Source organism: Hippopotamus amphibius, chromosome 8 (genome assembly GCF_030028045.1).
Source record: "Hippopotamus amphibius kiboko isolate mHipAmp2 chromosome 8, mHipAmp2.hap2, whole genome shotgun sequence".
Lineage (NCBI taxonomy): Eukaryota > Metazoa > Chordata > Mammalia > Artiodactyla > Hippopotamidae > Hippopotamus > Hippopotamus amphibius.
The window spans coordinates 122,608,396-122,635,887 of NC_080193.1; the positions used below are offsets into that span (position 1 = coordinate 122,608,396).

At 37.8% G+C, this 27,492-nt stretch overlaps 1 protein-coding gene across 3 annotated transcripts in view; it reads left to right on the forward strand.

The window, feature by feature from the left end:
- ZNF385B (zinc finger protein 385B) overlaps positions 1-27,492 on the forward strand; it is a 305,087-nt gene that overhangs the window by 186,085 nt on the left and 91,510 nt on the right. The window contains exon 1 of one of the 3 annotated variants that reach the window (XM_057747108.1): positions 21,098-21,146. The exons of the other annotated variants lie outside the window; for them this stretch is intronic. The gene's annotated coding sequence lies outside the window, so the exon portion shown is untranslated. Of the gene's footprint in view, positions 1-21,097; positions 21,147-27,492 lie in introns of those variants that run through there. 3 annotated transcript variants of the gene reach the window in all.

Genomic DNA, 27,492 nt, shown 5'->3' on the forward strand with positions numbered 1-27,492 from the left:
CTTGTGTAGGACATTATCTACAGTATATGCATTTGAGTATATTTTCCAAATATGCAGGGGATTTGTCTAGTTTGTTTTCTGCTATCTCCCCAATATCTAAAGAAGTCCCTGCCATACAGTAGGCACTCAGTAAATGTTTGTTAAATGTTGAATGAATGCACATATGTTGCCTTCTGAGAATAAAGAAAATGCACACCAAAAATCCCTCTGATCTTTTTCTGAGTCATTATGATTTTCCACTGTATTATTTTGTAAATTATTAAGGCATTCTGATTAGCCCTCCATTGCACAGTCCAGGAGAATTAGTGTACTTTTTCTCCATAATTTTCCTAATGGAACAATTTGTATAAAGAGGGATATTTCCTGGAGGAGTTGGTAACTAACTGTCAGGTACTTTATTAGAAAAATAGGGGTTTGTGGAACTGATTCTAATTCACGGAAAGACATAGTACACCTCAGATATAGCCATGATCTTTTCCTTCCATGGATTGGCTTTTCTTTAGACCTGACCAAACTGCCTGTCAAATTAATGTCAAGGATGAGTAGACAGAGTATTTCAATCTCTCCCACTATGGCTTTTTTTTTTTTTTTTTTTTTTTTTTTGTACAATCTAAGTGTCCTTAGATGCTCAGTGAGTCTACTGGGTTATCTTGTACTGTTAAATTTGATATAATTAGGTTCAACTTTGAACCGAGTGTCCCTTGTTATAACTTCAGTTTCTTGATAGCCAGTTACTATTGGCTTGACTTCCTGATGTTGTTTTATCTTCTTTGTCTGCTGTACCATTTATCTCATTTATCTTCTGCCTATGTTAATTCCTTTCCCATACCATGTTGTCCCATTATTCTGTTTCTAAATTACCAACTTTGCCCAATTTAATTCTGCTTCCAAATTACCATCAATATGGGATGATTCTCTGGAAAATTTTATTGGATACTTGGAACCAAAAAAAGTTTACATCACAGGAGAGCATATCTAGTAAAACTGGGATAGTGATATCTCACAAGGGGTATGTACAATCCTCTACTAATGTAAATACAGGATAGATTACTATAACAAATGCTCAAGAATACAGTGGCTCTCACAAGCTAGAGGCTTGTTTCTATCTCACCTAACAATCCAGGAATGCTTTTTGGAAGCTCAGACTACCCCATCTTCTTGCTTAGCCACCTCTGGTCTGCATTCCTTTTTTTTTCCCCCACATGTTCAACTCACCCTCACTTCCACATCCCAGGTCACATGAAGGAGAAAACCTAAAGGAAACACATCTTCCCTTCTAAGGGCATGACCCAGAAGTTATCACTTCCACTTATATCTTATTGGCCAGAACCTAGTCACGTGGCCCCAGCTGGCTGCAATGGAAGCTGGGAAATGTTTTCTTTAGCTGGAAAGCCATTTGGCCAAACTAACAATACTTCTGGTATTGGAGATTGGCACGAAAACCAGAAGAGCCCACCATAAGCACCTGGAATAGTGACTTACATGAAATGAACGCTCCCCAAATGATATTCTCTTTAAATCATCTGGAAGAGGATTAGTGTAAAAGGAGAAGGTAGGTGGCAACATTTTATCAACTATGACTTTTTCACTAGCCAGAACTTAGGACAGACCTTCCTGAGAAGCCATATTTGCATTTGAAAACTTGCTTATCTTATAAATCGAGACAACTCCCAAGAAATAAGATTTACATTCATCCTAAGGAAAATAAGCTACAGAATTAATATTCCAAAGTGTACTTGTTTTTATATGTAATGGCTTCAGCTGGTTTTCCTTCTAGCTCAGGAAACTTTGGTAGATTAATTTAGGACCTGTGCTCTGGTGGAAAAAGAAAGATACGAAGTGAATTATGTTACTTATTTTTAATGTAGAAATTCTTTTGTTTGCTCAGTTGTAATTTTGTTAATCAGAATTTTTCTACTATCTACTTTTTGCGTGGATTCAGTTTTAAACTTTTAGCAATAATTCATACTTACAGATGTGGGACTGCATCTTTAGGAATGTTTTTTCCATTTTTCTCTTGGTTTGGTTTGATTGCTTTCCTGAGGAGATTTACTTTAACCTGTTTAACCTGCTGAACTTGGGCAGTTTTGTTTAGTTTTGTTTGTACAGAGTCCCATTTGTGCTAAGCTTGCCTGTGACATCCTGACATTTATGGGCCCCAACTGTAGGTTGTCAGCCCCTCATATGATCTATCAGACCACACTGCTATCCAGCTGGTACCTGGACAGGGCTCAGTTGGCCCTGCTCTTTAGGTGACATTGGCAGTATGAAGGATGAACATGACACTGGTAGTATTAGTCTGCTTAGGCTGCCATAACAGAATGCCATAGACCCAGCCATTTAAACAACAGACATTTATGTCTCACAGTTCTGGACTAGGAAGTCCAAGATCAGGGTTTCAACAGATTCCGTTTCTGGTGAGAACTCTCTTCCTGGCTTGTGAGTAGTTGCCTTATCTCTGTGTCCTTACAGGGCAGAGAGATAGTGTTCTGGTGTTTACCCCTTCTTATAAGGGCATCAGCCCTACTGGATTATGGCCCCACCCTTATGACCTCATTTAACTATCACCTCCTCACAGGCCCTGTCTCCAACTACAGTCACATCAGGGATTAAAGGTTCAACATGTGAATTCTGGGAGAACACAAATATCAATTCATAACATTGATCTCCCTTTTATTTATCATGGTACCCACAAAGTGTGAATATTTTTTCTAATACTTGTCCTGTGCCATCCAGAGTAATCTACCTAAAATGTCCTATAGTAGAAGAAAAAATTGTTCCAGTGGCTTCCAAAAGGCTCTCTCTCTAATGAGATATCTGGTTTAATGTCATTGTTGGGCCCCACAAAATGGTGTTATAAAAAGTTGAGATATTGCAATGTACTAAAATGATATTTACAAAGCACGCTGCAAAGCACAGTTTTCTTGCTTACATTAGTTCTGGAATCTTCATGGCAACTCCATGAGAATGGTTGGAATGTTTTATTGGCTCTATTTTATATATTAGAAAATTGAAGTTTGGAGAAGTTCAGTGATTTCCCTAAGGTCTCAGAGATAATAATTGATTGACACTGAGATTTATTCCAGGCCTTCTAATTTCTAGTCCACAGTAGACCAAATATGAGTTTGAATTCGGCTCTGGAGTTACTAAAGTTTGGTTTCAATCCAAGATTTGTCACTTATTAACAGTAAGTTGGCAAGTTACTTAACTCACTAAAATTCCTCAATCTTCTCTGTGACATGGAAATAATAGAGTCCACCTCATAGTGTTCTAATGAAAATTAAATTATATAATGCATAGGAATCACTTAGCATAGCACCTGCTGCATAGAAAATTGTTCAAAATTGTTGGTTATTATTTTCAAGCACATATTAAATCCTGTTGCATTGAATTTAACTCTGAAACAAAATGTATACATTTTACTAGACTTAAGGATAAAATAGTATTCAAATTCTGTAGGCTATTGACTGATCTCAAAACACTTTACAAGTTTTAGAAGTGTGAAAGTTCATAACGAATTTTATTGAGATGTGAGCATCTTCACTGTCACCTCAACATCTGTCTGTTTGTACTTATTCTTGCCTGGTCAAGCAACAGATTAAAACGGTTAACAATTAGCAGGTATTTTAAACTCTACCAGTTATACTTTAAGAAAGCCAGTGGGATGTTTTTAGTCATCTGTCTTTGGTTTGAGGTCATTTAGTGCTCATTAATAAATGAAACAGAGTTTGAAATTCTCATTTTTCATTTCACACCAATAATTGTCAACATATGCTAATAGTTGTGATCAAATGAACATTAAAGAAGCAAAGATTCAGCTACTTGAAATTTGCTGTACAGAAAAGTCAAATTATTTATGTCTGTTCCCCATATTATTCAGGATTAAATCCATTGAAATGTATATTTTTTCTGTTAGTCTGATTCTATAAGCCTAAAATAAGAAGTCGTTGTCACATTGACTTCAGTCAACCACAATGACGGAAAGGTACTCTCCTAATGTGCCCAGATTTTTCAAGTAGTTTAATGTGTATGTCAGGGTAAATTAATTAGTTTAGCCCATCAGTCATGATTCTCATATGGAATAGGTAATGAGAGAATTTCATACATTTCTATATTTAATATGTATGCATGTTTGTGGATGTATGAGTAAGGGAATGTTCTTATTCAGATAATTAGTTCTAGTTAAAGTTTCATGCAGGAGGTCAAATAAGCTTTTCTCAGGTAGAAGAAACTACGCTGAACCAGGAGTTAACACAGTTAGAGCAAAGTCTATTAGCAATGTAAATGTCATTACCTCTGATTTGTGATCAGCTGAACAAACAGTGAAGGGCCAGTGTGACTTTCAGGCTTCAGGAACAGAATAAATGACTTTGAACGTAAAAGAACTGCTTCTCATTAGGTACATGGGTTAGTCAATTCTGAATCATCTTGACTGGGAATTAATAATACTGATGACTTGAGTTAATCCTAACTGGTTCTCAGTATCTGATCAGGGCAACTATGAATACATGGATGAGTAAGGTGGATGACAGCATAAAATTATTTTCTTTCTATGCCTCATAGATGGTCTCAGAGTGACTGTGCACACATGGTCAGCCAGCCACACACTCTCTGATAGTTTTGATTTGGGAAGGCAAGATAAATAAACCTATGACATCAGTTTGTTTTTGTGTATAGTTGTTATAGTTTTAAGATATGGTTTAATCTGTGGTATGTACTCAGAAAGGGCAGTTACATATTACCTGGTGTATAACTCACTCATTGCCCTTGTAATACATGCTCAGTGTGATTTCCCTGCTAGCTTCTTGAGAGCAGAGACCATGTCTTACTCAGGACGAACACAAGGCCTGGTTCATAGTAGATGCTTAAGAAATATTTGAATGACTGTATAAATGGATTTGAGCTTGTGAATGGGAGTTTATGGTTCTTAAATGAGCAACATACATAAATAAAAACATAATATGAAGAATATATTAGTGTGTGTATGGATATGCACACAAGCACCCACATACGTACCGTATTCCGAGTACAGTCATTAGTTAGGTAATTAATGTCTAAGGTGTCTAGCCAACATAGCAATATATAATTAAATAGTGAGTAATTGCCAAAGCAGGAAAAAAATTTTAGACTTGTTAGCTTCTTTCTTTCTTTTTTTTTTTAAAGCTCTTTATTGGAATATTATTGCTTTACACTCTTGTGCCAGTTTTTGAGGTACACCAAAGTGAATCAGCTGTATTTATACATATATCCCTGTATCCCCTCCCTCCCGCAACTCCCTCCCACCCTCCCTATCCTGGCCCTCTAAGGCATCACCCATAAAAATGGACATATGTCAGTGTAAAAACATTATGAGAGTTAAATATATCATCCCAAGAAAACTTACAGAAATTCAAGCCCACTAACATTTATTCATAGCCACCAGTTTTGGGGTTTCTTTTGAATGAACACAGACTTAGTTCAAACCACAAAGCAATCATTTTATTTATTGTTTCCCTCCCTATGGACAGAACTACTATTCATTTTAGTAATTTACAAAAAGTACTGAAACCTAATTATCCAAACTTTTGTTAAAAATCAATTATAGTTTTTTTTCTAATATGAAATCATACAACTTATAAGGTTTTAATAAATCCTTAAATTAACCTGATTTTCCCCCCAAGATTAGTAATTATAAAAGAGCACAGGTCTGGTTGCCACATTTCCTACTAGAAATATACTGATGTAGCATGGGCAGAGTTTCTATTTAAAGTAATACCAGCTCTGTGTAATTAGAGAATTACAGTCATAGGTCTTACAGATGGAAAGGAGGTATATTCATGTATACTTTTTGGCATGTTATTAGAGAAACTTTGTTTCACTGTGAAATTATATATCTTCTCTATCATCAACTTTATATTATCTACTCAAATTAGAACTAGAAGTAGCTTAAAATGGAAAAAAATATTCTAAAATCTCATCTGAGGAGATAGCTTTGGCTTACTCCCCACTAATCTTGGCCTTGAAAAACAAGATCCCTTCAATCCAGCTGGCTCTGGATAACCTGCTGATTGTCTCATGGAGTGTTCTGAAGGTCTCAAAGAAAGTTTTAGTTTTTACTCTAGTAGCCCAGTGGCATAGGACTTCTTCTCCATGTCATATTTGTACATTTATAGGTAATGATTAGTTTCTACTGCCTCAGTATATTTTCATATTCAGCTTTCTTTCTTATATCCTGTGTGCAGAATGCTAGAAGTCATCTATTAAGAGATTTTCCTTAATCCCTTTTTCTCCAGCAAAAGGACAAGTCTTTATATACCACACAATTATTAATACTTCGATCAGGAAGGCAAATATACTAGTGTAGCAGAGATTACTAGAACTAGTCCAGCATAGATTACTGGATCCAATCAATTGGATTTAATCTATATCTGAGTTTTTTAAGCCCATTGTGGATATGAGATTAGAGCTGGGATCCAAACACCTCCTGCCTCCTGCCCTCTTCCCTAAATTATAATTGTCTGTAATATTAACATTTCTTTGCCACCAATTTTCTCTGAAATCATTATAAAATACATAAACCATTATGTTTGAGTTTGGTGGTTGTTAAGTGAATACTTGTGTAGAACTAGGTGTACCTGAAATGATTGTGGATAGATAGATAGAGACATTTGCAACACAATGTGGTGAGGTATGGTGATGTGGAATGTAGGTAGTACAGGATACTTCACCCAGCTTTGTTGTTCAAGGAAAGATCTCTCTTAAAAAATGGGTAAAATAGGCAAATGAAAGTGGAGGGGTAGAGCAAAAGATCAGTAGGAGAAGATCACAGAGGTGAGAAATCACATGATGTGTACAGAGGACGAGAAACAGAAGTGCGTTGCTGACGCAGTGTTTGAGACAGGAATGATACAAAATGAAGCTCAGATGATAGAGGTCTCATTGTGGAGGACCATTTAAGCTACATTAGTGTAAATCACGTGATGAAGGCAAAGGTCCATGGGCATGGAGACCCTGTTGGTATTGTTCTTGCCACAGTCCCAACACTGTGCGTTGATCTGACACACAGATTGTGGCCCCTCAGAAAGCATTTGTTAAACAGACGAATGTAAAAAGGACTTTAAGCAGAAGAGTCATGTGTTTCAATTTGCATTTTTGATATATTGTTCTGTTAGCAGCCTGGTAGATGGATCTAAGAAGAATAAAAGTGGAGTGAAGGTGACCAGCAGTGATGGGAAGAGGTCAGGGATGAATTTGGAGGATTCATATTAGAGCATCGAACATCTAGGAGCTGGTGGTTGTGTGGCTATGAGAAGAAAAGGAGATATAGGAGGCAAGTGTTATGGTAGAGCTGCCATCGTTTAACTTGAATACAAGGAGAGCAGTTGTCTAGGGGAAGAATCAAGTTCAAGTTTTTTCTGCAAACATATCATAATTCAAATTGTTTTGACTTTTACTTTAAAAAGGAACCCACAATGAAATTCTCACAGACTTTCAATGAAAATCTTGTAGCACTTCAAAATTTTTAAATACTCTGTGAGCATTACATTAGCATTAGGTGGAGAACATAATCTAAAAACATGAACACCTCACCTTTAAAAAATTCCTTTTTATTTTAATGACACCAAAGCATTTTGACATAACTAATTACTACTTATTTTTCACACGGAAATTCTGGTAGGGAGAGAAATATGTTATTCCTCTTTTTTTTTTGGTTGGCATTCTTCCCCTGGGTCTAGCTTTATGCATCAAAGATGGGGGTGGAATCAGCTGCCACATTGGAGCCTCACTTCTAGACAGTGGCCTTTGAGAGCTTCTCCACTTTGCAGAGAAAAGGAGCAATGCTTGGAGGCCAAGGAGAATTCCAAATAAACAGCCTTTCTACTTCTGTTTCTCAATCTGGTTTTAACATTTGGTGAGGAGCAAAATAAACTCAACAGAACAAAGGGCCAGCCTTCATTTGAACCTAAAGTTCAAGTAAGTTAAGTTTAATTTGTACTCAGATGGTTAAAAGTACTGTTAAAATATATAATTCTTGTTCTGTAAAGGTTTATAGGAAACATTAAGTTTTCCTTTTCTTACTCTTTGGCACTGGCTCTCTTCCTCTTCTAAACTGGTCTTTTATTATCTCAGGATATTCCTTTAGAATGAGTAACTTCATCCTCTCCCATTTCAGAGTAATATCTTTCAGCCCAAATAAGTTTGGTTCTAGAGGTGGTTATGGGGCATCCAGTTGGTAATAGCCAGTAGGTATCTGGATACACAGAGCTGAGGCTTGGGGCAGAGGCAGGGCTCTGAGTAGCAGTCGTTGGCAGAAACAGTGCCCAGAGAGGCAGGAATGACCCAGGAAGAGGGTGTAGAGGGCCACCAGCAGAAAGCCAATGGTGGAACCCAAACATGCACACCCACAGAACCAGAAGAGGAAGAGCAGACCTCAGAGACAGAACAACTTGATCAGAGAGGCCAGAGAAGGGCAGGAGAGACATATCCCAGAATGCAGGGCTATAGTGAAGTTTAAGAGGGAAGGAAGGAGGGAGAGAGCAAATGCTGCAAAAAGCTCCTTGGGCAAAACCCACTTCTCTCCTATCAACCTGCCTCCTTAACCTGCTTCCCGCACTGTCCTCCATCTTTACCTAACTCTTCTGAACCATAAGAGAAGATGATTGTATCTATTCATTGTATCTGTTCAGATAAACATTAATGATTTATGCCATGTGAAGATATAAGTTCCTCTGTGTGCAAGTATGACTTTAGATTAGCTCCTTTTAGCATCGCTTCCACCTAGTTTGTTTATAAGTTTTGTGGCTTTGAATAGTCTTTTCCTGTAAGTAGCTATAACTAATTTGACTATAATGCAGGTGTGTCAATGGTTCTTATTTTCGTGGTTACCCAGCAGATTTTACCGTTGTTTACTCAGGGATATTTTTCAGTCAACTCTGCTGCTTGTGCAGGATGAAACAGATAAATACCTTGCTCAGAGCCAAGCAGAAATAGTTCAGATTCTGCTTCCATGGACTTTCTGCTTTGTTGTCTGCACTAAGAGAACTCCTAACAATTTCGAGAAGGATCAGCTGAAAAGTTCATGTTATTGTACCACATTCTGAACAAGGACAATGCTGCGTGTCCAATGTATATCAATTTTGGTCTGTATTTTACCCACAAAAAGGTGCGCTTCTATTTTTCCCTGAATAGACTGTGGTGTAGCTATGTTCCCCTCTCTGTAAAATGCCGTTTATGTGTAGGATTCAAATCCCTTAATCTAGGCAGGGGTAGTACTTCCATTAAAGTACCCTCATTTTGTTAATTTATATTTGCCCATTTATCCTGGGGAAAGACTTTGTTATCAGTCTTAAAGATGATTATAGTAAAGAAGTGATTTTAAAAATCATTCCTTTTGGTTCATAAGGATACAGGTCTGTGTAAAAACTAAGATGGATCTAATAATAACACTATACTTTTTATCAAATGAATGTTAGACTTCATTATAAACCTTATTTTCTATGGCATTTTGGTGAGTTTGTTTTGATTCTATTTCTTTTATGTTTGAAGAAACTGAAACATAAAAAAATTAGAAATTTTATCCAAAGCCACATAGGCATTAGATCTGAGTAACCTTGGCATTGCTGACACAACAACTTGAGTTTTTTCCTTCAAGCTTGTTTAAAATATTGATGAAGCCCTTGAAAGCTTTCTCATTTGTTTTCTTTTTTTCCTTACATGGTATTGATTTCAATTCTTTTAACTTCAAAAATTCCCACAGCACAATTGTTAAAAAGTTCAAAAGTAACTTTCTTAAATTTGGCTTTTAACCTAAATTTTAGATTTTTAAAAAAGACCCAATTATACTGCATGTGATATAAGTAATGAATAATGAAAACTAATATTCATCCATGTTGAGCAAATTGATATAATTTACGTTTAAAAAGTTTGTTTTCAAGAACTGAACCCATCCTTTAGGGGTTTTTGTTTGTTTGTTTTTGTTTTAATTTTTTCCTGCTAGCTGCTAGCTTCACAGAGGATTGTTGGCCTATCAGTTGATATTGGGCCTTACAAAATAAAAAATAAAAATTGTATTTTTTTATCTGAAACTGAGTGCTATTACTTAAAATTGTCCCTTCCGGTATTGATAGCCTGTGTAAAAATCTTGGAGATTGAGAAAAGACTATAATTCAGAAATATTGATAAGGATTAATTTTTCATATAGATATACTATAAACTGCATGTGTAAAGTCTGAGAAGATATATTAGAGAAGGATACAAATTAGCTATTTTCTAACTTTCTTTATCTTTGAAGGATAAACACTAAGTTAACATCAATACTTGAGAGCAAAACCTTGAAATATTGACTAAACCTAAATCCTTGCTATAATATTTGAGACAACCCCAAATCAAATATAATTAGGGAAATTCAGACACATTGTCATTTGCCGAATTGTCTTGCTAATTTTTATGGTGGCTGAGTATTTTAAACAAATGATTATCTTAGACGCATTATAAATGAGAGCCTCCTTCAAGAATTCCCTTCTTCATGGGTGTCGTTTGTCCACCCTTCCTCCTGGTGGTGGCGAAGAAACAGAGCAGAGTGGGAAACAGAGGCCACCACAGCCCTAGCCCTTAGACCCTGAATACATAGTCTCAGTGTGCAGTATTGAAAGGTAAAAAACAAGAGCCCTGACTTTGAGGGGTGCTGAGGTCAAAGCTCAGAAAGCAAATTTCCCTTTTGGGCTCACCCATCCCTCTGTGTTCCTTCTCTGTGATCGATCCCTTCATCTACCCATTGCTTTAGTCCACTGGGTATCAGCCCCATATCACATCAGTTACTAGGGCCTATTGATTCTACCCCTTTCATCTGTCTTTTCTCACTACAGCCTAACCCTCAGTTCATGCCAGAATTGTCTCTCCCCTGGATTACTATGAAGCCACCTACTTGGACACTTAGCCCTCCCCCTCCTCCCCCTGCCCCCCCAGCTCCTCTTGCACGTACACATAATCCATTCTCTGGCCACTGATGTTCCTTACATGGGAGTCTCACCATGCCATGCCCTGGTTTAGAATCTGCCTTTGCCTCTCCACTCCTGGGGCCCACACAGGTGTAGTCCATGTCAGGAAGTAGCTGCAGGGCCATTAGAGAGTGGACATATGGAATCCCGGGTACCCAGAATGTGGCCTAGAAGGGGCAGTGGGAGAGCATAGACTCCACGTGGGCTGATCTCCTTGCCCTGCAGACTAGGGAGAAACATGGCCAGAGAGGATTGTATCTGAGGCTGACGTTGCAAGCAGGAGATGACCTGGATTTATTCTAGTATATATAGTCCTGGTATGTATCTGTGAGAGTGTTAGCACTGGCAAGGACTAATACAGTATTTCTAAAACTCCATTCAAATATGTAAACATACTTAAAGGTTGTAGATATATCTTTCCTAAGTAACCATTTAATTGTTTATACAAGGCCATGTGACTCTGTTCTGTTGTATTCTGGGAAGCAGTTCAGTGCCTAAGAGCACAGTCTTTCGAGCTAAAACGGGGTTCTGAGCTGTGAGATGGTTTGAATCCTGAGTTGTCCACTTACTGGCAGTGGAGCCCTGGGCAGAATACTTCATCTGCTGAGTAGGGGTAATAAAATCTTCCTCTAGGATTGTGGTGAAAGTACATGAGGTTAAAGTCTTTAAAAGGCTTAGATCAAGTAAATGCTCAGTAGATCATATTGCTGTCATCATCATCGTAATCACTGTCATTATTTTTACAGCTGTTATTCTTACTGTCTGTAACTGTTGAGATGACCTTGGGCAAGTCATGTAACCTCTCAGAACCTCAATTTCTTCATCCATAAAATGAGATCTTTGGAGCAGACGATCACTAAGGTTTTGTCCAGTTAAGAGCAGGGACTTTTTGGAGTTCCTTCTTTTTCAGCTTACATTAAACCTGAACTTGATCCCCAGGCTACATTGTAAATTGTTAACAGAAGTTACCTACTAAGCATGTAATATCACTATATATTCTATTTTAAGCAGACCTGATATTGAAAATGTGAATCTTTTGTAAAAACTAAAAAACTCTGGCTTAAATATACAGTTTATGAAACAAGGACTTGTGATTCATTGCAGACTTCCTTTATTCACTGGTTTTTCTAGTACATTAAAAATCAGATTTGATTTGCAAAAGACATTCAGTTTGCTTGCAACTTTTCAGGGACATATGAAAAATTTTAAATCTCTTTGAAGCACGGAATCCTTTGAGAATTGATTAAATCTATTCTCCCATAAAGGAGCATGGTTGCAAATATTTACATATAATTTTTGGAGGGGGGTCCATAGATCCTAATTTAAGAATCCCTGGCATAAAGCCAAAACAAGAACAAAGCCAGTGAAAATGGAATATGCTAAGGACATTGGAGGCATATTTGAAAAGGGAGCTCGAAACACCTGGCCCTTTCCAGGATGTGAGACAGAGAACTATCATTTATTGAAGGCATCCTCCATGGCAGACACCGTGCTAAGCATTTTATATGTGTTCTATTATTCTTCCCTTTCCAAATCTAAAAAAGGCAAGTATTATTTCTGATGAGAAAACTGAGGTTCTGATAATAAGCAGTTCTCCGAAGTCGCATGGCTAGTAAATAGCAGAAGCAAAATTTGAACTGGGGTCTGACTCTAAAGCTACTACACCATGATAAAAGGCCCTAAGTTTCTTCACATCTCTTCCCAAGCTCCGAAATCTTTGTAAAAGAAAAGATCACAGACATGCAGAGATTTCTCTTCGTTAATGATCTTCTTACAAGGGAACTCCCTAAGCCAGCTTCATGTTGACAGCCGGTTCTTCTCTCACCTTCATTGTGTGCTGGCTCTTTGGAGCTGCGCTGACTTGCAGGAAAGCTGGCTGCTGTTGAGAAGGGGTGGGGCCCACGGAGAGCTGAGGGATGTGGCATTCTCTTGGCTGGACCTGACTCAAAAGTTGTGATCCCCTACGTGCCCCAGTAAAAGTTTCAGCTGACATCTGTGTAAAAGAGTTGTCAGCTGAGGAGCAGAGAAGTGGCTTGTCAGACTCAGAATGTCCCACTTGCCAAGTCTCATATGAGAAAAGTGAAGACAGGCCCCATTTGGAGATTTATTACATAGGGTCATATTGCAAAACATGTGCTGTGCTCAGTAGACTCAGCTCCTCCTTGATTCATTCACATCTCACAAGATAGCTAATTAATCTCTTTACAACAGAGGGAATGGATGGCAGAATAAATGAAAGGCCTTTTATAAATGACAAAACAACCTGAGTCTTACTGGAATCCTGTCTTAATTCTATAAGCTAATATTGAACTTTCTTCACAAACAGCCTGATCCAATACTGTGCAGAAATCACTGAGGTTTGCACATGTACAAACTTTATGTATCAAGGTAAGGTCTGTAGCCTCATGTTCTAATCTGTCAAGATAGAGCCTTCTTGGTAAGTTGGAAATAACACTTACAAATCCATTTTTGGTTTCAAGTCATTTTAAGATATGCTATCTTATCCCCTCAGACTTTACAGTGTGTCCTAGAAAATCATGCTGTTTTTTCACAGTGATATTGGAGGCACGGTGAGATTTGATATTTGATTTAGATTTTCCTTACGATTTCCCACATGATAGAGAACTGATTCATGAAATCACTTGCTGCTAAGCATTTCAGACCTTTATTTGGCAATAATAAGAAAAAACAACTATACTTGAAAATGTTCACGTGTGAAACATGCATATTTAGAAGCAGCTGACATCTGATATGTAATTTTTCTTATATGCTATGTATGGTGCAAGAGATTTTCTACTAATGTAAAGAAGGTACCTTCTTATATCAGTGAGGCAGCATAGCATAGTGGTTTAAGTATCAACTCTAGAGCCAGACTATGTGGATTTGAGTCCCAGCTATGCTGCTTATCGGCTTTGTGACCTTGAGCAAGACACTTACACTTTGTATGTCTTGTTTTCTCATCTAGAAAATACGGATAACAGCAAGTTCCTCCCTTGCTGTATTAATTTGAAGATCGGGTGAATTAACATATGCATAATGTGCTTAGAACAGTGTGGCATATAATGTGCTGTGTTAGCCATTGTTATACAAATGTGTGGAGATGACCGATAAATTGTACTTTAAGTGTGAGAGGGTTCAAAAAATAAGTTAGGTTATCCTTAGTTTAGGATAAGGCTTTACACCAACTTTATTCTTCTCTCTGTCCTGAGAACGCTCTAACGAGGACAGCTCCCATTCTTCTATCTTTTAATCAAGGCTGCATAACAATCAGTGGGTCCCCTAATATCTGTGGGCTGAGGAACCTCGTGTACCAATAAAGGGAAATATGCACCACATGTCTGGCAGATTAAAGAAATACCACGTTTCACACATACCCAACATATTCCTGCCAAACGGATGTCAGCCCTACATGTAATGAAACACAGGCACACCTCATCTTATTGCACTTGGCTTCACATGTGCTTCATAGATATTACGTTTTTCACACATTGAAGGGTTGTGGTAACCCTGCATCAAGCAAGTCTGTCGATGCCATTTTTCCACCAGCATTTACTTACTTCGTGTCTCTGTGTCACATGTGGGTACTTCTCACAATGTTTTGAACTTCACTATTATATTTGTTACAATGATCTGTGATTGGTGATCTTTGATGTTACCACTATGACGCATTGAAGGCCCAGGTGATGGTTAGCATTTTTTTAGGAATAAAGTATTTTTAATTAAGGTATATGCATTGGTTTTTTTAGACATGACACTGTTTGCACACCTAAGAGACCACAGTATAGTGTAAACATAACTTTTATATGCATTGAGAAACCCAAAAAATTGCTTTACTGAGATATTCGCTTTACTGTGGTAGTCTGGAACTGAACCTGCAAAATCTCTGAGGTATGCCTGTACCTTTATTTTAAATGTTACTGACTTCATAATAGTGTTGCCTATAATCAATGAATACTAAGGAAAAGGTGTGGTAATAATATGTGAGGAGTCCTTCAAACTATTTGGTGCTTAAAAAGTGTCTCCATGTTGAATACTTGACAGAGCTGGAGAAGTGTAGGCATTCATTCATTTGAGATACGTATTGAAGGCCTGCCACAGGCCTGGCACTGTTCTAGAAGCTGGAAATAGAGCACTTAGAATATAGTTGTTGCTCTCATGGAGATTATATTCTAGTGAGAGGAGACAATGAACCAGTACACTAATAAGATGAGATAATTTTAGAGACATAAGTGGATGGAGTAAATAAAATAGAACAATGTAACAGAGAAAAGGCCTTGCTGATGGCCTCAATTGTGTCTCTACTGCACTGAGATATAACTGAATTGGGGAGAGCTCCACACTGAGAGAACAGAAAAGGCAAAAGCCTTGAGATAAGTATAAATTTGACATATTTGGGAAAGAGAATGGAAGCTTAGATCTTGGGCAGGGGCAGTGGGGGTAGATGAGGGGTAAGGAGAGGTGATACAGCTTGAGGTTTTGGAAGTAAGCAGGGGCTTAATCGTGTAGTAACTGTAGGCTATGGTAAGGTGTTTGATTTTATTCAAAGTGCAGTGGGAAACCATTATGCTCTAGAGTATTTTTAAATATTTTGCTTTGCTGTAGTGTGGAGAACCAAGTATCGGGTACATAAGTTGTCTCAGAAAGGTCTGTTAAGAGCTGTTTGTTAGCAGCTCTTGGATAGATGATGATGGCTTGGACTAGAATGGGGCAGTGACATGTAGAGAAGCAGAAAGATTTGCAGTGTATGCTGGAGGTAGAAACAATAGCACTTGCTAATTGTCTGGATGTAGCTGGCGAGCGAGAGGAGGAACCATGGAATCGCATGCAGTCAGCCCTCCACGTCCCCGGGTTCCACATCTGAGGATTCAGCCAACCACTGATCAAAAATATTCTAAAAACAAAATTCCCGAAAGTTCCAAAAAGCAAAACTTGAATTTGTTGTGAGCTGGCAACTATTTACATAGCATTTACATTGTATTAGATATTATAAGTAACCTAGAGATGATTCAAAGTTTACAGAGGGTGTACATAGGTTACATGAGAATACTATGCCATTTTATAAAGGGGATTTGAGCACCCATGGATTTTGGTATCAACGCAGGTGTTCTGGAACCAATCCCTGGCAGATACCAAGGGACAACTGTATTTTAAGATCTTACTAATGTCTTGTATTCACAATGAAACTGTCTCCAGCCATTCTAGCCCCAGTTTCTCTCTCCTTTTGGTATCACAGCTGTTTTTTGAGCTCATAATCAGCTCCAGGTGCTTAGGATACATTAGTGAACAAAACAAAGATCCCTGCCCTTGTGGAAGTTATTTTCTCTTCTGTGCTACTTCTCTATGAGTGCCTGTAATTCACACTAAATTTTATATGCCTTTGCATTGGTCTCTAATTATTTCACATACATTATTTTTGTTCTTCAACTAGACGGTCAACTTCTTAAGGACCAGGGACCCCAGTAATGTCTAGCTCAGTGCTAGGGGAAGCAAAAAGGAATAGTGAAATGCGTCTTTTTCATAGATAACCTCTTGTTTATAGGCTTGCCTACTTTAAATAAGTAAATTTGTAAAAATCTAAAATTACAATTCAGATAATTGGAAAGGCAATCATTTTTCCATTAAAAAGGGATTATTTACTCACTCAAGAGTTAATTTAAAATAACGGGTTCCCCTAATGAATGTAATTAAAAGTTTGTTAACAGGTCATTATGTATTTGTCAGGGGATACGGTAAAGGAACTGAAGCTAGAGTATCAGGGGCCGTAGTCAATTTTAAATTATGCAAAATGAAGACAAAGGAGCTGAAATTTAGAGTTGTAAGTAAAGAAGAAAATAAGTTCTGATTTCTAAAAATTCAAACATATAGACAGTTTTACAGAGGACTTCCATTTTCTAAATTTACAATTTATAATTGACAATTATAAATTGTTTCTTTAACCAGATCACGTTCATTTTGGCAATGAAAGGTAATCATTTGAATACACAAGAAAATTGGCTTTTGGTTATAGCTTTCTGAGTACATCTTATTATATAAAGAAGAAAACAAAATTCATGGTTTTCTATTTTGCAAGGAAGACTGAACATCTTCATAAACAGTCACTGGATATTGACTCCTTTTCAAGACTCCTTATAATAATGTTGTCATTGAGGTGCTATTGCTAGCATAATATTCTAACACATCTGTGGGTTAATTAAGCTTTTGAGGACTACCCCAGGATCCAGTGACCATTTATGACTTTGTTTCTATGAAAAATGCTTCTTAGTTCTAGAATACTAACTTTAAACCCAAGGTTGGGAACACACCCCAATTACTAGGAACCCTCTTAAGCTTGTTTCTGTAATTCTCATAATCTATTTACTCTTTGAAGACCATCATAATTATCAATGAGAAAGAAAACCTTTAATCAGATGGTATACAACAGCTCAGAATGTACTGATAGATGTTCCCCTACCTCATTCGTTCATTCAACACGTTTATTGAGTGCTTCTCTGGGCAAGGAACTAGGCAAACCACAATGTATCAAGCCTGGTCTCTAACCCAAAAGAGCTTATAGCTCCTTTGGGAAGAAGACACATATATAATAGAATGTCTTAAGTACCACTAGGGAGATGTAAATGAAAAGTATCGCAGATTCAGAGGAGAGCAAGATGCTTTCTTCCGATGGAAGTGGGAAGACTTCCTGGAAGAGATAGCATTTAAAATGCCACTTGAAAATGGAGAGAATTTGAAGGGGGACAGTGAAGGAAGGGCACCCTGGGAAACATGGCAGTGTAAACAAAGTGATAGAACTAAGAAAGTGCATATGTACAAGAACAGGTCAGTGCTTCATGCAGTGAACATTTCTGGAGCAATTACTAGGTGTAAGGCACTGCCTGAGGAGCCAGAGACAGAAAGAAAACTAAGACTTGGTTTTCTGCCCTTGAAGAATAATTCAGTTTAACATAACTTAGAAAGTGTGAGTAAGGAAATGGTTTTCGGTTGTTTGAGGATGGTGATGAATGCTGAACTGAGGTGTTGGAATTGTATTCTGTGGCAATGGCTTTGGTGATGGTGATGATAATACTTATTATTCAATAAGTCCTGCAGTGTTCTTTGCACTTTAAGAATTTACATGCATTAGTTCCTTCTGGTCTCCTTATGAGATATGAATACTGTTTTAGCCCTGCTTGTCAGCTGAGAAGACTGGGGCTTAGCAAGTCAGTTAATTCCTTTAATGTTGCCCAGCTGGTACGTAGCAGGGATTTGAACAGGTGTACTGGATTTCAGAGCCCGTAACTCACTGAGGGGAGCCATGGAAGACATTTGCATAGAAAAATGATTGATTTGAGCTATGCTTCTTGATAATTCAGCTGAGTACAGTGGGGATACAATGATTAAAGGATAATGCTAGTGAACAGCTAATGAGAACCTAAATGGAGGTGATGGGTGATGGATATGAAAAGGGGAAGGAGGTAAGAGAGGCCATAAAGATAACTAACTTGATTCAGGAAGAACAGGGAAGAGGGAAAAGTCAAATACAGCTTCAGGTTTCAGAGTCTGTGGTACCTGCAAGACTCATGGCGCCAGGCAGTGAAACAAAGACCACCGAAGAAGGAATATCTCTGGGGGACGTAGTGGAAGGTCTGGAATGACTAATTTTCTACAAGTTGAAGTTGAGGTACAAATGGATACAGGTGTGAAGGGTCCAGCAGGTGGCTGGAAATACAAAAGTTGAGCTTAGAGAAGAGGTGTTTCAGAAATGGGATCATATTTTACCAATGGTACAGTGGTCAAGGAAGACTGATAAAGGACTTCAAAATTGTAATTTTATGAGGCTGGAGAAATCAGAAGGCAAATCAGAGGATTTGTGAAGTGAAAGGATAGTAAAAAAAGAAAAGTGAAAAAAGAAGTGTAGGCGACTCTAAAAGGGGTTAAAAGTTAAGGGAAAGGAGAATAGTTGGTAGACTAAGAGGCTAACAAGAATGAGGAAAGTCTTCTTTGTTTTCTTTGAGAATGTAATGACTAAAAGATGGTGACCAATGGACAAAGATCTTGGAATTTGTGGGGCTGCATTAACTCAAGGGCACGTGTGATGGTTTAGCCTGGTAAGAGATGTCTGGTGCCTCCTTCAGATTCATCCAGACTCTTCCCATCCCTTAGATCACCACTTAAATGTCACCCCTCTGCTAATAAGCCTATATATCTCCCATAGTTTGTCCCATAGAGTCTTCACTATTCCTTATCCCTTTCTCCTATTACTCTTAGTACATACATGCATAGACCAGTGGTTCTCAAACATCAGAGTGCTTCAGAGTTCCTGAAGGTCTGGTTAAAACACAGATTGCTGGGTCCCACCCCCAGAGTTTGTGATTCTGTAGGCCTGGGATAGATTCTGGGAATTTGCTTTGCTAACAAGTTCTCAGGTAATACTGATGCCGCTGTCTGGGGACCACACTTTGTATACTACTGAACTATAAGCGAAGGACCTACGAGAGGTACAAGTAAAGGATCTGGGAGCTTTACGATGGACTAGTGTGTCAGACCTGGAAATGTTCTAGAAAATTACTCCAAGGATCAGGCATGATTTAAGGGTGGACAAAAAAGAATGGAATGTTCTGCCTAGCTCCGTGAAAGAAAAATACTTCAAAGGGCGCATCAACATAATCCCTACTGAGCAAAGAGTTTTCTTCGGAGAGGTCTATCATAGGTACAGATTTTTTTAAATAAAATAAAAAGTAACGTGAAAACCACAGCAGTGACTATCATTTTATTTTAATCATGAAGAACTATTATATGAGCGAGAAATGCACAGTTATTATTTGGGGGAAAATAAGTATCGAGCCAGCATACTGTGTTCCCTTTAGAGTCCTCTGTTGTTATTATTCATAACAACTGAGGCCTCGAGATATGCTCTTCCATCTCTAAGAGCCGCTTTTATAATTACCATTTTGATTGCCGCATCTAATTATCCCCTTAGGTTTAACGGTCCCTGATAGTTACCGTGCAAATCTGACTGAAATAGATATACCAAATCTCTGAATTTGGGTGGGTGTAATTTGTGCTGTACATTGTCACTAAAGTGTTGGCCATGGTTGACAAATGTGCTAAAAGTTGCACAACCAAAGGTGCAAAATCCTTCCTGACATTTGCAACCATGTCATTTAAAGTTTCTCTCATTCAGTCAAATGCCTACTAAGCTAACGCAACAGTATCAGTGACAATCAGCTTAGCAGAAGCAAAACAACCATTTGGTCATCGCCACACTGTGTAACCTTATACAGATACATATAAGATATATCAGAAGCCTTATTCTGATCATATGGTCAGAGGTCACTAGATGGACAGTGAAATTAGTTAGATATATGAATAAATGTATCATTTTAGTTCCAAGTCTACACAACTGCTAATTTCACCGTGATAATTCTCCCGTATAACTGAAATTAGATTTTTTGAGTGGAAGTACATAAACATCCCTATTAATGTTATCAACATCAAATTATCTGCTTTAGTCTTTCTGAATTATACATTGTGAATCTTTGTTTAAAACCTAAAACTCCACAGAAAAGAAAACATTCTCTGTCTAATGGTATGCAAATAAATTAGTCTGGACTAGCAGAATGTAAACAAAGTTCATATTTTGAGAACATATTCCTTTCTTAAAAGCAATTTCAAAATAAAGATTTAGTTGCCCACCTAGAAAAGAAAAAAAAAAAAAACAATCCACTTAAATCTGAGTGGTACTAACAATTCCAAATTGTTATTATATAATAAGTACAGAATCTGAGAATTAAATTGCTTTGTTGGAAAGGAGAGGTGGGTGTCAGATTATTTGATTTCATTTTTACCATGTCAGATTTGTAGTTACTGAGTAGCTGGGAGATACTCGGAAGAATAACATGAAAGAAAGTTACTTGTCAGTCTTTTAGGATATATTTGGTTCAGTGTCGTCAGAAGGTAGTCTGCCCTCTCCCTGGAATCAAGTTGCAAACACTATCCTCAATAGTAATTAGAGCTAAGCAGCAATTACAGGACATATGATTTGTTCAGACGCACTGCTTGTCGGCTGTTTCCTGGCACCACATTTTACAGGAGCACCAGGTTGAAATGATGGAATTATTTCTCTCTCAATGTACTACCTCATACAGTGCTCGAATGCAGAAGTGAATGTGGATGGTATTCTTAAAAACCAAGGTAAGCATTGCTGGCTGATCAGCTTTTACACCTCAGGGAACTTTTTCATGAAGTATATGACAAAAATGTAAAACAGTTAATATCCATTTTAGAAAAGGAAAAAAGTATCAGAAGGAGAGGGAAGAGAATTTTGCTAATTTCGTGACTCCCCTGCCCAATATCGTCTTAGTTTTTCTAACTTGTTTTCATTTACATTGTCGTCCTCTGTCACTTTGCTAAGTACAGTAAAGATGTGACAGACTTCCCACATTTCCTTTGTCTTTATGAACTACAGTTCCTTTTTCTTTTTATGTTTGTCTCACATTTTTACTAGGTAAAAATAAGATTTATGTTTAATCCAAGTATGTTAGAACCTCCTCTCTCTTTTCTATTCTCTTCAAGAAATATATTTAAACAGATGATTGTACATGTTCAAGAATTCACATTCAGATGGACAGAATAGTGGCTGGTAGCCTGTAATAAATTTGAGTGACGTGGGAACTTGTACTCTTGTCACATGATTTTTATGATAAGCACATTTCAAGCTTTTAATGTTCCATCTAGTTCAAATGAAAACTCAATGGCTTCATGTTTATTTAGACCTTTGGGCATAGAAATCTCTCTGGAAACCAGGTAAGTTTAGCTCCTCAAGAGGGAGTATTGTCTGTCATGAGGATAGATGTATTTTGTATGTATACTATAGATATTTACGAAATTCTCATGTTTATTTTAATATTATCACTTCAGTTCTCCCCACCTAAAAGATTCTTTTTCTTCCAATTTTGCCATTTTTAAAACATGAATAAATATTACTGTTAGGAAAAGAGCTTAGAAACTCTTGGCAGCAGGAAGATGTTTTTAATCTCCTTGTCCCCATGAGATTTCAGGTGGTTTGGGAAACACTGAAAGAGCATCAGTTTCTTTTATGCTACGTCATTTGTGGATGAAGGGTGTAAACACTGAGGGTTCAGTAGACTCTTACAAAAAATGAGTAGATTAAGGCCAGTGTGTATTTGTTTTTCCAGGGTCCTAGAGCCCCGATATTAGGGGACCTCTTAGCAGATGCTGTTGCTCAGTGTTGTTATCACTATTAGGCTGGTACCTGATTTTGGAAGACATTTTTTTTCTAGTCCTGGGTCCAAATTGGCTTCATTTTGTATATTTGCTTTGTCATGGACTTATTTATCCCTGAGTATCGTTTTTTCATCAGAAAAACATGGGATGCCATGTAACAGTTTAGAAGTCTACTTAATACATGTGAAAGCACCGTGTGCTCCTCAATGAAAAGTTATAGTATTCGTATAACCCAGGACACGAATGATGAATTTCTATAAAAATATATCATTAAATTCTAAGGTGGATTTAAGTTCTTAGTGTGCCCCATTTTGTCATGCGGGTGGCAGATACTATCGTGTAAGTACATATAAAACAAATCCTCAGTTGTTGCAACTGATGTGAGGGCATGAGACATAACTGGAGATACAGCCTTAATTTAATCGTTATATCTTTTGTGGGGACAAACTCGTCCCAATGTTAATATAATCTTTTGATTTGTAGAAGCAAATATTGAAAATGAAATTAATACAATATAGCTGCAAAACAAGGCAAATGACACATTTTATGAGTGCTTTCTAGTTCACCGGCAGTATTGTGGTCAGAGACAGAGACAAAGAGATGAGAGACAGGTAGGCATATACACATGCAGAGACAGAGACAGAAAATGCCAGAGACTTCAAAGAGCTAAGAGAGAGGCAGAAAAGACAAACAGGTGGGATGTGGGAGATTAGGGAGACGGAGCGGGATAAGAAAGAGGCAGAGGAAGTGGGTGTTAAAGAAAAAAAGAGACGCAAGTCAATCACAGTTTGGAAATAGAGATTGTGCAACTCGAGAACTTTGGATTCTTTTTGCATTTTCTTTAACTTGAAATTTCAACACACTTTGTCGTATTGTGTGTTGAGCACCAGGTCCATTTTTATGAATGTTTGCTTTCCATTTGTGTCCTTTAAAGCAAGGGGTGCTTAAAAGGCGGTTTGAAGTTCAGAAGAGACCAAGAGTCAAAACAAATGTTCTTCTAAAAGAAAATATTTCCATTCTTTTGTTGCCTTAGAAAGCAAATAATTGAAAAGGAAAATGATGAGTGCTGTCATTAAATTCTCTACTTTCCATGTGGCTCCTTATTAAAAAATCATTATGTCTTTGACTTTTGGTGTTCACTGGGGGAGTGAGAAGGAGTCATCTGGGAAGCCAAAAAGAAATCCCAAAGAATAAAACAGCATCAAGGTACAAGAATAAACATGATACATAGGAACAGGCACAATCAATCGTGATGAATCACTTGCAATGCAGAAAATCCTCGGGCATTCACCAGAGGGCCTTATCTGATGCTGTTTTGCATATCACTAGTGCCCCAGAAGCTGCCTGCATGACGGAAGCAGGTAGCATCAATTTCTAGGACGTCAGGACAGTGGCAGAGTTGCAAGAAACCAGGCCAGGGATTGGCCGTTCTGTTTAATACCTTTGGAGCACAAGCAGCCCCTGGGTCACAGGACTCTCCATGTTTCTCAGGATGAGGGTGTCTTCCAGTTGCCCATCTCCTTTGTTTGAAGGACTTAGATGCCCTGCTTAATTAGGTTGTTCCTACTGATATAGTTTTTGCTCTGCTCTACTTCATCCTACACAGATTTCTGCCAAAAAACTGAAGATGAAAAAGAAGAAAATCATTTTAGGAGTGACATGTTAGAAAATTCCAAATAAGGCATTGGTGCCAATTCTAGTCCACTTGGCAAAATTCAGCCAAACTTACCACTCTTCCTTCCCTCTCCAAATCGCCCCCATCCTTTTCCCCATTCTAACCCCTCTACCTCCCCATTACCCACAATTCATGCTCACCCTGATCCCTTGCATTGGTCACCCCATCCCAGGTTTCCACAGGGATGGAATGGTGGCTTACATGCTGCTTACACAGCTGTCCTGACTGCCAGGTAGGAACCATCTCCACTGCTCCTGAAAAAAATGGCTTTTTGGCTGATAGAGGACCAAGACTGGCCTCATTGAAGATGGTCACCATGATTATAATACTCCACTAGAATTTTTTCTGAATTCGCTATAGTGCATTATAATTATGGTGTCCGTGAGATATGCGTGAAAAGGGGGAAAAGAATTTTAGCGCAGGTTTTTAGCACAGTTTTTACTGTTCTCTTTATTCCCAAATTGCATTTTCTAGGAACCTATTACTTTAAAAAACAAAAAAACAAAAAAAACAAAAAAACATGGGCAACAGCTTTTGAATAGCTTTGGAATGTTTGGTTAATATTTAAGCTAAGGAAACCTCTTTTCTCTACCAAGGTGGATGCAGAGAACACTGGCAGAGCAAATATTAATTCTGTTTCTTTAAATTGAGCAAGCTTCTCGGAGAAAAATATCTGTTTACAAGGACTATTAAGTAAAGCACTATTCTTCTTTTCTTTACCCTTCTTTGGTTCTTAAATGTAAACTGCCCAGACACTGAACGCAAAACTGAAATTCTCTGAAACTAGGGGGCAAAACATTTTGTGTCCTGGAGCTAGAATTTATAGCTGCAGCCGGGTGTGTTGACCTCCTGCGTTGCTGTACGCAGCCCCTTCAGTCTGACCCTTCCTGTGAGCTGCAGAGGAGGCCTAAAGACAGAGCCAGAGGCCTTAAGGTCCTGCTTCTTTGATCTATTCCAACAGAAGTTCAGTTGCCATTGCTTTGAAAAATGTGTCTTTTCAGATAGCATTTTTGTTGCAATTCTGATAGACCTTTGGTATAAAAACCACCAACGGAAATGTGTGTGCCTCCTACTATGAAGCTATTTGAATTAGTTATATTGATCCACACAGTATGATTAAAAGCATAGTTTGAACGGATTTTGTTGTTCTCTTTATTCCCCTACTGGGAATACTAAAATAATTATTTAAAATTAGGTGTTGTAATCAATCTGCTGCTGCTCTTTAAAATGGAAAGAAATGTTGGCTCTTGGCCACATTGGATTTTCTCTTTCATTTAATTTCTTCCATTATTCATATTAATAAAACCATTAAAATTAAAATCTCATTTAAAAATGAGTACTTCTAAATTTCAGTCTATATACAAAAAGAAAACAGACTAAATACTAATCTACTTAAATTTTTAAAGAAGATAAAGACTTCAATATATGATTCTGGTACATCTTTGGTTGTACAGACAAGCATTCAAAACAGTATCTCTGGGCAATGAGCTCTAAATTTGATTTTACCATCAGTCAGGTACCATGCTGGATTAAGTTCTCCTAATCCCATTTTTCTCATATAAAATGAAGGCTAGATTCCTAAATTATGTTTACTGCTAAAATTTTATGAAATATAGTTCCTCTAGAAATATTCAGCAGTTTGAGAAATATAATGGTCTTTCCTACAGAAAGTCTGTATTTTTTTAGGAAGATTTCTATAATAGGTCATTCTGCCATTATGTCCCTAGCATGCTGTAAAGGGAGAGCAAAGAGTTCCTCTGTAGCCAAAAGAGGTGTCAGACCTCATGAAAGCATCTTGACGCCATAGACGGGAGTCACTGGGCAAATGTAGCTCAGGACCATCTCCCTACATCTTTTTGCCAGAAAATTTCGTCAGGCTACTGACCTCCCAATCCAGTTTCAACCTCAGACAATTTTAGTAAAGCCCTGTCTGGAGGTAATTTTGGCTTCTCTAAAGACTTAGTAATTTAGGAACTCAGCACATGACATTCCCTTTTGATAAGTCAGGTATATTAAAAACTATTTCAAAAAACTTGACAAAACGTTTGTCCAAATTCTGTTTTCTCTTCTTTGAGTTTCTTCCTTTGCATGGTCATGCTTAATAATATTGGGGTGCAAGTGAAGAAAACTATAACAGAGCAAAAATTATTTAAATTCAGCTTAAAGAAGACAATCAGTTCTTAAGACTTATTTGTGAACCAATTACCTTCTTTACTTAAATTCTGAAATTCTCAGTTTTTCCAATACTGCTTAAAAAAGCATTGCAGCTGGGCTTCCTAGTTGGCACAGTGGTTAAGAATCCGCTTGCCAATGCAGGGGACACAGGTTCAACCCCTGCTCCAGGAAGATCCCACATGCTGTGGAGCAACTAAGCCCGTGTGCCACAACTATTGAGCCTGCGCTTTAGAGCCTGTGAGCCACAACAATTGAGCCCATGTGCTGCAACTACTGAAGCCCACGTGCCTAGAGCCCATGCTCCACAACAAGAGAAGCCACGGCAATGAGGAGCCCGCACACCACAACGAAGAGTAGCCCCCACTCACCGCAACTAAAAGAAAGCCCGAGCACAGCAAAAAAGACCCAACACAGCCAATAAAAAAAAAAAAAAAAAGCATTGCAGCTAATGAAGTATGTCACGTTTAATCAAACTGTATTTTGCACTCTATAGTAAATAAGTCTTACCCATTTTTTTTTCACCATTTAAATATAAGAAACTCAGTGTATGGACAAAATATTCAGATATAAGTGAACCACTACTATGTGGTATGTTCTATTGCTACACATCCAAAAAGTCATCCATTGCATCTTAGTGAAACAGTCATCATTTTGTGTAAAAGCTGGCATATTACTACTAAACCGAAAGGACATTGTAGATTAAAATCTATCATCATGTGGATTCACTGCTGTTTTTGATGCAGCACTTCATTATTGCTTATAAACTTCAGGGTGGTTCTCAGAAGAATTTATTTTTAGAGTCAACATTCTGCCAGGATGCTGCTGCTGTTGGAGCACCTTGCAGGGACCCCTGAACTGCCTCAAGGGAGATTCAGGCACAAAACTGCCAATTGTTAAGGTTTTATAGACTCAGAGTTCTATATACACATTTTTCTCTTTTGCATCACTGGATTCTATGTCAGTCTCCTCTATCCACTTGTGAAATTCAGCAAAGAAGCATCAGCATTAAAGGGAAATTTTATCTTCTCACAAAACATTTTGAGCAAAATCAAACTGGCAGTCTGCACCCTAACCTCATCCTACTCTTCCTACGAGAATAGCCACGATCCTAACAGTATAGATTAGTTTTGCCTGATTGTGTACTTTAAATAAATGGTATCATACAGCATGTTGATATGCTCCTTTATTTTAGTTCTTTTTCTCAACGTTACATTTACAAGGTTTATTGGTTGTTTCATGTCACCATATACCATTTTTTCTTATTGCTATATTCCATTGTGAGAATGTTAGGTTGTATGAAGATACCAGAATTATTCTTTCTGTTGTTGATTGGTTAATTGGCCAATTTTCAGTTTGGGGCTATTATATATTGTATTGCTATGAACTTTCTCATAGGGATCATTTCTGTTGGGTATGTACCTAGAAGTAGAATTGCTGAGTCAT